Below are 12,439 nucleotides of genomic sequence, written 5' to 3'. Positions count from 1 at the left end.
GTCATGCAAAGGTATCTTTGCAACTCTGTTCTCTGTTTCAAAAGCTACAGTCTGCCAAATTTGGGTAAATGTTGACTTTTAAGGGATGTACCAACAGGCATAGACACTGCTCGACACAACAGCATCAGTTAAATGCAGGTTATTGCATTAATTAAGAGTGCATCTGTTACAACTGATCATTTTGTTCTCCCTAATTTTAATAAGCATTTTTGCCAACATGTTTACTGGAAACATTACAACATCTTCCTGGGCTGAGAAAACCCAAAGGGCCTATTTATCTGGTTCAACTGTATTCTTGTTTAAACAGAGGGTCATACTGAAACCAAAGGATTGCCCTTTTGCCCAGAAGACAGGTGTAAGATTTGACGTAAGACTACAGCATGTCTGCAGGAAGGAGAATCCTTTTCCACAGGCCACTGAAGTCATCCCGAGCGAGACCACCACCAACATCAAAGATGCACCAAGGAATGCCAGTCACAGCTGCAGTGATGGAATAACCCCAGAGTCAGGAAGGGAAGGCTTAGCATCCTGATTTTATTTTGTGTGCATGCCATGATTTGATGTGTAGTTAACGAAGACAGGGCTAGAAACCCAAACAGTGTAAGAAAAGCAACCTCAACTCAGGCCAAGAATGCTTTGTCCTACCTCAGATTTAGCCCTCAGGTGATCAGGCGCTGCATGCTTTTAATTTTACCAGCTAGGGATATTTTAAAAAATGTTCAGAGAACAAACGTGTCCGAATATTGAGCGTGACACAAAATGTCATGAACGCTTAAAGTTGCAGGTCTTTCAGCCAAATGAGGAAGATGCGAAGGGAAGGAGGGTGTTTTGTCAGATCCAGGGCGAGAATGCCCCTGCATAAACACACGGCTGGGGATTGGACGTTGTTTTAGGGAAGGGGTGGGGGGGGAGCAAAGGGGGCTAGGTCTGCCCACCAGGTTGCGAGGCTAGAGGCTGGCAGGGAGGAGCGGAGGCGCGGGGGAGCGGAGCGTGTGGGGCGGCGGAGGGGAGGCGGGCGGCGGGCGGGCAGGCTGGTGTGAGCTGTTTGGCCACCGGAGCCAATCGAAAGCTGGGGCTTGATCCTCTCCCCGGGCAGTGGCTGCGCGGAGCCAGTGCCGAGCTCCCCTCCGCCGCCGGGACCCGGCGAAGCCGCCGTGCTCTCGCCACGCACCGCTCTCCGCCACTGCGCGCCTATGGGCATCTGCAGCCAGCGAGGGCTTCGCACCACCGGCACCAGCGGTAGCAGGAGAGGGCGACGACCGCCACCCCGCTTCATCACCTCCTGGGATCTATAGCTGGCAGGACGGAGAGCGCTGCAGACCCTTCCCCGCCTCTGTGCAGGTATGGGGCGGCCGGGGGGCGCTCGGCCGCCTGCTCCGGCCCCGCTTCTCCTGCGGCCGCCTCGCTCTCTTCCTCCTCCTTCCCTGCCCTCTTACACTACGGCCCCTCAGCGAGACAGCGGTGCGGCGTGGCGCGCAGGGCCCGCGGGCGCGGTGGCGATTGACAGCGCGGAGCCGCGCCGCGGAACCTCCGCCCGTCGCGCCTGCCCGGCCCCGCAGGACTTCCGCGGGCCCAGCGCGGACGGCGGCGGCCAGACGTCTCCGCGGGGCGCAGCGCGTTCCGGGCCCGCGCTGCCGCCCGCGGGGTGCTCGCAGGGGCGCGTAGTTGAATTAACGAGCACCGACTGCAGCAGCGACTCAGTGCGCTGGCCTGAGACCTCTCGAAATTACCTGAATGGCCAAATCCCTTTGGGTCTGAAGCGTCGTGCGTCGAGCCTCCGCGCTCCCTCCCAAGTAAAGAAAAAAATAAAACGGGAAAAAAATCACGTCGTGGTTGAAACCTGTGCCCCTTTGTACCTTTCTTTCTTTGCTTTGGGTTAATGATGGTTTGCGATTATGAAACCCCACGAGGGATCAGCTCCAAGAGCGAACAGCATTACTTTAAGTCATGAGTTGGAGATATCTATATATGTGTATAGATGCACTGTTTTGTTGTAGGGTTTTTTTTAGCTTGCAAATGAGGATTATAATAATACAAACCCATGTCTGTCTCACGAGTAGCTCCTGCTTGAGTGTCTGCTCAAGCTAAGGAAATGTTTGCACTTTCACAGGTCTTGCAGAATTGGAGTCACAGGTCTTATAAAAAATTGCAGTGGCATTTGGCTGAACAACTCTTATTTTTAGCATGCTGTTGTGAAAGTGGTTATATAACTTTCGGTGGATTTTTGAGGACAAAATTAACAGCTCATAACAAGTTAAACCTCCTTTTTCTCCGAAAGAGGAGAAATAAACAGAATGAAAGCCCAATGAGTAGAGTCAGGTGAACTTCAGCCTGACAAATGACCATGACTGAGATTCCTGAAGAAAAAGTCTCAGGTGAAGTTCTCCCAAGAATCGCGAAGCAGCAGGTGCAAGCAATGTCTGTGTAGAGTCCCAATTAGCAAGCTGCTTATCAGGCCACTTCAAGGCTGTTTCTTGCTAAACCAGGGAGAAATCAACATCATGTCAGAGTCTTGTTTTCGCACCAGTGCCAATACAGTACAGGTACTGTATTCCCTTAGGGGATTAGTTTGTAGTTTGAACTCCAGAAGTACACACCACCTGAAATATTTGCTTAGGATGCCTGATGTATTTGAATGCAGACTTGCTAAACTTGGTGCTTAGTTCTCAGGCTGGCCTTCCCTCATTTCTTTCCAAAAGGTGAAGAAGAATACCCTAGGATTTTAAAGAAATGCCCTGAGAAAATAATTGAATAGAAGTAAGGAACAACAATCTGCTTATTACTGAGGGCCAGGACTGAGGGTGCTGTCTTGGTATTCAGGCTCCAAGCAAGGTACCTCTCTCTCTTGCTTTTGTTGTGTGGTCCTCATGAACTGCCATCATCCGGGATGTGCAGTGAAGTCCTAAACTCTAAACATTTGTCTGTAATTACTATGCAGCTGAAGAGAGCAGCCTGATTTCTTAAATCTCTGCTGTAGGATGTGTGAGATACAGGTAGAATTTTGCCTTCTTGCCTCTCTTGCAGCCAGCTGTTCGTGCAGAGTTCTTGTGCGCGGGGAGGAGGTGCATCTGGTAGCAGCGGGGTTTGCTCAGCTTTCCATTGCAGCATGATAAGTAAGTGAAAGATGTGACAGTGAAAAGCATCAGTGAGATGCTTCTAAAAGGGTGCCACAAAAATAAATGGCATTAACTCTAGATTTTGAGCTGATTGGTTTAGCTGACCTATTTGCTTTTTGTTTATCTTTCAAATAGACTGTGCTGTCGTGAAAGGTAACTTTCAATGTGGAATAGAGCAAAGGTATGAGAAGTTGAAGAATTATACTCTGCAGATTTTGGCTTTTTTTTCCGTAGCAGCAGCTATGGGTAAAAAATTAATAACTGAATTACCAACTGAACTATATTGATATATTGGAAAGTGCTTGGTTTCAGTCACCATTTGTCAATGCTTATGAAAAGTGTAAATCACATAGATCCAGATCCGCTCTTTTGTAATAAGTAGTTTATTCCTGCTGCAGTTTTGCTTGATAAATTTGGTAACTGGTAAATTCCAGCTGCTCAATTTCATAGTTCTATACACTACTACTAAAATCACATTGAAGTCATTTGAACTTCAACATCAGAAACTGGTAAATTCTAATTTGGAATGGGTAAATTGGAATTTACCAGTTCTTGATTCTTGTGTTAGAGTGGTTTCGATGAGCAGTTCAAGTCACTGAGCAAGAACTGAGCAATTCAAGTCACTGTGCAGATTTACAGACATCCGAAGAGTCTTTTCAAGAGCAGCACGAAAAGGTCTTTCGCTTTGCGCTCGCTGACGCTCATGGGTGTGGTTGTGCATTTATATTAGTGTTGTGGTTCGTGTCAGGAGTGTACTTTTGATGCCAGTCCTCCAGTTGTTCCCACTTACTGTCCATCTTCATATACCTCATGGTGGGCCAGCTGGATTCCTTTAGGATGAATCTAAACTAGAAGATGTGCTTGAGTCATTGCTGGGAATTCAGTCTGTGGGACTAGACCAGAGCTAGCCTGAACTAAAACCCTATAAAATGCATATAGTGTCTTCTGTGCTTAAATTTTTGCTCCGTATGTCTGTTCCTGTTGGGCTGCTAACACAGACCTCGTCCACCTGCAGCACTAGTACCGGTGCACCACCGTGCCATTTGGAACTGATACTGTCTTTCCCAAGGGTGTGGGCTAATCCCCGCTTCTTTCACCATTGTCTAGACATGTGTTACCAAAAAACTCCTGGCTTAGTGGGAGACCACAACCCTGCAACAAACTATGGCAGCCCTACTTGTGTATTCACACCCTGAGATCATTTCACATCTAAATGAAGATGGCTTTTGTTTTTAATAGTCTGGCATGTGATAGTGGACTACTTTTTGAGTGGGAACTTGGGGTAAGGCAGCCTTGTGCTTGTCTGCTGAATGTGAACACAGCAGTTGTGATTAGGAAAGGACAACTGGTGCTTCTTCATGGTTGTTTGCCTGTCACTGGCTGTAGACCTCCTGTATGTAAAGCTTCACAAGGCCATCTTTATGTTCCTCATGGCATATAGGACTGGTGAGAAATGTTAACTTGAAACTTAAACCTGTCATTTAGAAATGCTGCAGCGTGTTTCGTGGGTGCAGCATTTTGGCTGACTACACTTCCCACAAGGTACCAGAAGTACCACTTTAGAGAAAGTGCCATCTGTGGTGGCAGTTCTGGGGTCCCAGCACTTGATGGGAAACATGCTCTGGCTCCGGAGCCCATTTGTCCCAGGCAGGTGGGGAAGTGCGATGCCCAGGGAGATGTTCAGAAACATCCACATAAAACCTGAAGCTTCTGATTAAAACCTGAAGCTTCTGTTAAAACACTTTTTTCTGCAGTTCTCACTGTAAAGCAGAAAACTTTGCCATTTTCTGTTGTTTGGTGATTTGGCTGTCTCTTTACAGTTTTGAGTTTTACTTTATTTTGCTTCTTTGGGGAAAATTATTTTAAATAGAAAAAAATTGATTCTGTTAATTATGAATGGTTATCTTTTGTATGAAAGCATTTCTAACTTGAAAATGTAATATTAGAGCAATTAGGGATCAGATCCTTCCTGCTCAGCAGCAGAAGATGGTCATCATTGCTGCAAAAATTGGGCTTCTTACTGACTCTTAAGTTTTACACACATTTTCATGAGATCTTTATGGAAATCGTAGGGTTGCATGTGTATAGCATGAATGATAAAAGATCCTCCTGGTTCATGGTGACTGCTCCAAGACTACTTTTAGATTGCAAAAAATGTTGTGCTATTCAGAACAATAGGAACGGAAAAACTGGAGAGCTTTTCCTTCTCAGATGACTGTATTTCTATTGCTAGAGGTTGTCTTCTCCAAACCTTATTCCAATGCATAGCTGCTCTGTGGGGCGAAGTATAGATTTTAACTTGAGTTGTGTACACTATTGGCAGGTCACTTGAAACCATGGTATTTCTTGCTCTCAGTGCATTAAGCCGTTTGTTATCATTTTTTAAGAAGATTTTTGAAGCCTGTTTCAGAAAAAGAAACAGACCATAAGAATCTGTCTTGCTCCAGGAGGTTAAAATACGGAAATCTGTCTTTCAATATCTGGTGTGATACAATCATGGCAACTTCAGTTGTAACCTGTCTTTGTCAAAAAGTCATCTTACAGCATCTACATTCATTTCATTTCACATTCATTTTTTTCTTCTGGGCATAACCATGCTTATCTATGAGATTCGGTATATTTTTTTTTCTTTGTTCCTGTCTACATAATATCTGTAAGAGTTATGGCAGCATATTTTAGATTAGTCATAAAACTAAAGGGGATTTACTAAGGTCAGTTTTTCTTAGAGGCTACACTGCCATATAGAATTATACTTTAACAGTATGTTGCACGCTACTGTCTTTACTACAAGTTTATAGAATGAAAAAGGTAAATTCATTTCTCACTCCAGCCAATTTTACAGTCATTATTGTTTAGGGAATGAGTATTTTAAGAAACCATAATTTGAAAAGAAACTAAGAGGAAATGAAAACTCTGATACTTTCAAAATACAAAAAGTCTCATAAAGATTTGATTTCTGCCTATTTTGTGTTAAGGAAGTGGGAGAAGTAAAGTACACTGTGAAAGGAAAATATATTATTTACCCTCCAAATTTCATTTTGGAACCAGTTTTTATTGAGTGTGATGGGCAATGCACAAATAAAACATCAGACTGTGGATTTAACAGCAATAAATCTTAAAAATTTCCCGAGTTTTTAACTTCTCTTAAAACTTGGAAACAGCGTTTGTACAGCTCATGGAGAACGTGTTGTTGACCTTGTCTTGTACAAACACTTGCTAGCATTGGAAAACTGTATTGAGCTGGTGCTACTAGTGAACTAGCTGTCCTCCTTCATTTGTGTGCAATTTTTTTGTGGATTCCAGCCATGTCTAGTCTATGCTATTACTCTGCTTAACTGCTACTATCATAATGCTAAATAGCCTGATGTTCTACAGTAGTGCTAACAGAAAAATAAACAGCATTGTAAAAATTCTTCATGACCATTTCTGGCAAGATACTGCAGGTTTTTTCCTGGTGCAAATCTCAGACCTAACTGCATTTCCAGTGAGGCCAAAACACTAGTTTGGCTTAAAGTTACGCGGGATCCTGCCCATAAATCTGGCCAGTCTCCATACCGATAACATCTGGAAAGTTGTCATTTAAAAATATGTGGGAGAACTTGGGATAGGGGTGTAAATAGAGGGTCAGAGCTTCTATCCAAAATGAAAACATCCCAGCTCTCAGATGTCGGACATCCTTGCTCTAGGCGTGTTTTTTGTTATGATCCATCTATTTTGTTATGATCCATCTAGTTCCTGTTCCATCAGCATAGTTTGGAGCTCAGTGTCCTTTGTGAGGAACAAGAAGAGGTTGACAGGTAAAGAAGATGGGGACTATGGGAACATGTTGCATGAGTTAATGAATACATCCAATAAAGTCTCCTATAAAAAGGTGAGATGGCTATCAATTGTATTTCATTTTAATTTGGTCTCTGGCTTACGCCTTTCAGATAACTACACAAAATGGCTTTATACTAAGCATATTTGCTGACTTTGGTCTGTATTCTTCATTAATGAAGCCCATGGAAATTTTGCATGATCCTTTATTGAGAACGGCTTTTGCTGAGCTATTCTTAAGAGTGAATACTTATAAACTGAAACAAATTGTAAGCACCTTGGATTCTGTGTAGGCAGGGAAAGATTGTTGATCTGCCTCTTTAGTATTTCCATTCCTTACTGAAGCTGAGCCTTAAGTAAAGTCATAGCCCAGAATTTCTGACTTCTTAAGGGTATCTGAAGCTGCAGATTCAAATGTCACAGAAAATGATAATTAGGAAAATTTATTGATTTATTACAAGATCACAGAAGAGATGTGAAAATAGCACCATTGTATGCTATTTTTGTGATACATAATGACCCTTTTTCATTGTAGAAACCCTGAAGCAAGCCAAACAAATGCACACAGTTGGAAATTGAGCTAATTTCTGTCATTGAAACTGTCTTGCTTTCAGGTTTCCAAAGTCCCTTCAGTCACTTACACAAGTTTATTCAACAGCGTAATGTAGGTTATTTTTTTTTAACTATAAGACAAATCCCACCTTTGTCTGCCATAAATTCCTCCCAAATGAAGAGAAGCTTTAAATACGAATTGGACTATAATAAATCCCACTTGGTTTTCTTTATCCGCCTTTTTTTTTTTTTTTAAATCGTCTGCACTTGATATTCTTTCTTCTTGAAGGAGCACTGAAAAAACTCAGTCTGCTATTCACAAGCTACAGTCTACTATTTTCTGAATTCTACATCCCAAATGCAAATTGCTTTATCCTTCCACTCAGACTGCTTCCAACTAGAAAAATATTCTGATATCAGTATTTCAATAGCTGACTTTAAAAGTATGATGCATGCAAACACTATTTTGAGTGCCTATCAGAATTTTTCAATCTTCTCCCTATAAAAATAGTCTTGTTTCTTTCTTTTTTTGGTATAAAAGCTAATATTTTATGAAACTCAAGTTTCTTTGGAAACAAGTTTATTGTGTCATTCCAAGTTGAGCCTAGTTCTTTTCTGGACATATCTAAGGTTTTTTAAAAGAAGGATATGATATTACAGGAAGAATGTTACTCTTGTTTGCCAGAGAGCTGTACTATATTTACTATAGTAAGATTAAAGGAAATTTGAAAGTCAACTCTGACTCAGTAGGAAACTGATAAACACATGTTGTACTTGCAGAAACGTGCTGCCCAGTAGTATTAGGAAATTTATCATTATTTATTTAGCAGTCTGGACTTTATCCGACAAACAGATTTGTTGTCCATTTAAAACTATGCCAGTCATTGAAAGACTTAACAATATGGATATGATTTTCAGAATCTGAACTGTTATCCCGGCATAGCCATCTCATGTGGCTTAGGATTGGGACTCTCATACCATAGACTCTCAAAATAAGGAGTCAGTAGCTTATAGATCCCTTTGCTGTCCAAAGTCTGTGGTTTGATTCCTGGCACTTCTGGTTAGGTCAACTATTACAGCCACAGTCATAAACAGTGTTTTTCAGAATCTGAGCAAGCTAGGCGAGGGTGTAGCTCCTTGGAAAAGTTATTCTGAAAGAGGTGAAACCAGCAGCGTCTTTGGATCCATATCTGGCATTGGCAGGCTCTACTCTTGAGAAGCAATGGCAGTCCAGTCTTGTATTTACTAATGTTTGTTTATTTGCTCTGGCCAACTAGAGAGTGAATTCTGGAGAAAGAGAAGGCCACAGGGATGACTTTTTATTCCGAAGTGCATGTTAAAAGGACATTTTTACATGGACACAAATGCTGCTTACAAATCAGTAAAATAGAATGAAGTAGTTTTGCTATGAAATGCATGCAGGTTTTTTTTTTTTTTTTTTTTTTTGATATCAAGAGTGGAGGGAAATGCACAGTCGCAATGATATACATGAGTGACTATTGTAAGTGTTTTCGTCAGCTTCAAAATGTCAGGTATCTTGCAAAAGTGGGCGGCTACTCCCTGTGTACTTCTAAGCACCAGAAGAGGCCAGCGGACTATTCCCACCATGTGTTGGTAATTAGTAGGAGCTTCAGGATGGAGTCATATCGGTTATGGAAGCTACTGCTGTGAGCTCTTCATGCTGTGTATGGTAATACAATTGTTTGATAAATAGGTGGTTAGGGAAATAAGTTAATTTCTAAGCTGCTCGCAGCTTTGAATTAATTAGGAGACCAAAAACCCAAGGATCATTCTTTGTATGAAATTTATGGATTTTTATCCTGTTCAGGAAGTCACCCCAGAATACTAATTTCTTCTCCTGATTCCCATCATCTCCAGATGGGAATGTGAGTTGCTAATCTGCTCTGAGATATTGAAGTCTGAAGGAATCTGTCTCATCCCATTCAACATGCTTGTGCTGAGGAGGAGTAATCTCTCTTCTGCATTCCTCTTCCACCCAATATGATCTTTAAAGGTCTATGGAGTTAGTGGAAATAATGACCTTTCTGAGGAGGAATAATCTCATTTCTCCTACATTCCTCTCCCACCCAAAACGATCTTTAAAGGTCTATAGAATCAGTGGAAATGACCTTTCCCAGACGGCTGAGTTATCATTTCATTATTGCCCATGCGTCCCTATTGTAACTGTGAACAAAGTACAGTCCAGCGTGTTGTGGAGTCCCCGAGACTGCCAGCAACCTTGGGAATTTTTACTTTGGTTTTAGGTGGTCCATTCAGACAGTGGAACTGCAAATGCATGAGTGAGAAGTCCATACCAAGGGTTTCCTGTCTCAGGAAGACTTTTATGTATCTAACTCCACTGTCAGTCCAAGCTTCAGGTAATTACGGGGGGCAAGTTCTTCTGCAGATCTGTCCTGGGCAACTTGGCCTGCAGATTGGAGAAGTCTGTATCTTGATTTATCAGTAATTAAAACAGAATATTGTCTATTTGAACTCTTCTGCTTAGCTTCATCCACATAGATAAGGCTACAATTAAGCGTGCTTGCAGTTTGCTCCATTATATACAAATTGTAACTCAAAGCTGCAGCAAGTTGCCAGTTCATCTCCCCACTTGGACACCAGCTTCATTTACTCATATAAATAACTGGTTAGCAGTCAAATGTGATTGACTTAAGCTGTTACTTTTTCTGAACATGTAAAATATAGGGAGCATGAGATGGTAATGCTGTGCTCGTTCCCCACCCGCCCCCCGGAAATTTAGGTGTATTTTTTAAGAATATTGAAATGTGGGGGGTTGTATTATGGGAACTGTTTACAGGACAATGCAAAATTGGTTATGCTATTTTTATTGTCAGATTAGAATATGCATGGTTAGATTTATATTAATTAAAGAGAAGCTTAGTTTCTCAGTAAAAGTGAACTGTAATTTAATTGCTCCAAATTAGATTTATTTTCTTTTCCCCAAGATATTTATTTTTCCTTTAAAAACATTTGAAAACTGGCTTATTTTACTGTGACTAAAGCCAATGCCTTAATTTGGGCATCAAATGCACTCTAACTTTTGATCTTCCAGCTGCATGATACGAACAGCTAACATATATAGCAGTTCGTCAGATAGCAGCGCTGGTGGAATTTTTTGGGTGAGAGTCATGCTTCAGTTTTGCTTTTGAGTAAGTACTCTCTTCTTGCTAATTGTAAACCTTTCCTAAAGCTTCTGTGGTGGCATTTTGTTTTCTTCACATGACCAATTTCTTTTTGGTGGTAGAATCTAGTAGTGTCTTAAAAGTGTGTTGTAGTTTAACCCCAGCCAGGAGCTAATCACCACCCAGCCACTCGCTCACTCCCCCTATGGTGGGAGGTGGAGAGAATCAGAAGAATAAAAGTGAGAAAACTTGTGGGTTGAGATAAAGGCCGTTTAATAGCTAAAGCAAAAGCCCCACATGCAAGGAAAGCAAAACAAGGAATTCATTCAGCATTTCTCATCGGCAGGCGGGTGGTCAGCCATCCCAGGACAGCAGGGCTCCATCACATGTAATGGGTACTTGGGAAGACAAACGCCATCACTCCGAACATCACCCCGCTTCCTTCTTCCCCCAGCTTAATATGCCGAGCATGACGTCATGTGGTATGGGATCCCTTGGGTCCTGGCTGTATCGCCTCCCAGCTTCTTGTGCACCCCCAGCCCACTCACTGGTGGAGTGGGGTGAGAAGCAGAAAAGGCCTTGACTCTGTGTGAGCACCGCTCATCGCTAATTTAAACACCCCTGTATTATCAACACTGTTTTCAACACAAATCCAAAACATAGCCTCCTACTAGCTACTATGAAGAAAATTCTTACCCCAGCCAAAACCATCACAAGGTGTTAATGGTCCAGTGTGTATTCCTGCTTTGTTACGCTGCCTACAGCTATGCCTGTGATGTCAGTTTAGCTAGGCATAGGCCTAAAGTCATGCTGAAAGTGTCATCCTGTCTTAATTCTGTTCCAGACTTTCTTTGTGCCATCTTGCATGTCTAAAATGGTACGCTCAACATCTGTGGAAATTGGCTCAGAAACTGTGCTGTAAATGTTGACTCAAGTGTTCAAAACACACTAGAGGAGTGTGTCCTTTAGCTGCTAATGTTCATAGGTGCAGACTCCTTGCATGGTTTCTTGAAAACCCTGTTAGTACTGGGTGACCTTAGTAGTCTAGATAGACAGGCTCAGTTGCGAAGTGTGGAAGATCTTTGAAGGTTGCTGTTTAAGAGTCAGTCTGAAGACCAGCAATCCTAAATTTTCTGAACAATGACACTGGCTAACAAGAATGGTGAGGTACTGGAACAGGTTGCCCAGAGAAACTGTATGACCCATCCCTGGAAGTGTTCAAGGCCAGGTTGGACAGGGCTTTGTGCAGCCTGATCTATTGAAAGATGTCCCTGCCCGTGGCAGGGGGTTGGACTGGATGATCTTTAAAGGTCTCTTCCAACCCAAACCAGTCTGTGATTCTATGATTGTATAATGGTGCCATTGTTTGAACAGAGCCTTATGAGTCGCTTTACAGGCTGTAAAAACTGTTACTGTCATTGAACACCTTTTATAAAAAATATATTAAAGGCTAAAATGCCTCTATTACAAACTGTTTATTGCAGTGTGATGTATGTGTATGTAAGCAAACAGGTAAAAAAGGTAGCCATGACCTTATGTGTAAATGCAAAAAAATTTGATGGTTTGGTTTACTGCAAAGCCTATAAGGATGTGAATTCTAATGCAGCTCTGCACACACTGGATTAAATTAATTCCTGCACAGAGGAGTAGAATAGCATATTACTTCAAGACAATGCAAAAATACTTTTATACATGAAAAAAGTCACAGTTAACCATGCCTTCTATATAGTGGGCTTTTCTGCCCATTGTGTATTGATCTGCTTTCTTCATTACTTAACGTTTTTAACCTGGGACATCCAAAGCTTTTGTTTA

General features: G+C 42.1%; 1 protein-coding gene across 1 annotated transcript in view; it reads left to right on the top strand.

The window, feature by feature from the left end:
- Positions 1-1,067: 1,067 nt before the first annotated feature.
- The window catches only part of GREM2 (gremlin 2, DAN family BMP antagonist), a 39,171-nt gene continuing 27,799 nt past the window's right edge, over positions 1,068-12,439 (top strand). The window contains exon 1 of the mRNA XM_030499652.1: positions 1,068-1,341. The gene's annotated coding sequence lies outside the window, so the exon portion shown is untranslated. The remainder of the gene's footprint in view (positions 1,342-12,439) is intronic.

This window comes from Strigops habroptila, chromosome 10 (genome assembly GCF_004027225.2).
Source record: "Strigops habroptila isolate Jane chromosome 10, bStrHab1.2.pri, whole genome shotgun sequence".
Classification (NCBI taxonomy): Eukaryota; Metazoa; Chordata; class Aves; order Psittaciformes; family Psittacidae; genus Strigops; species Strigops habroptila.
This window is presented reverse-complemented; position numbering and strand designations above follow the sequence as displayed.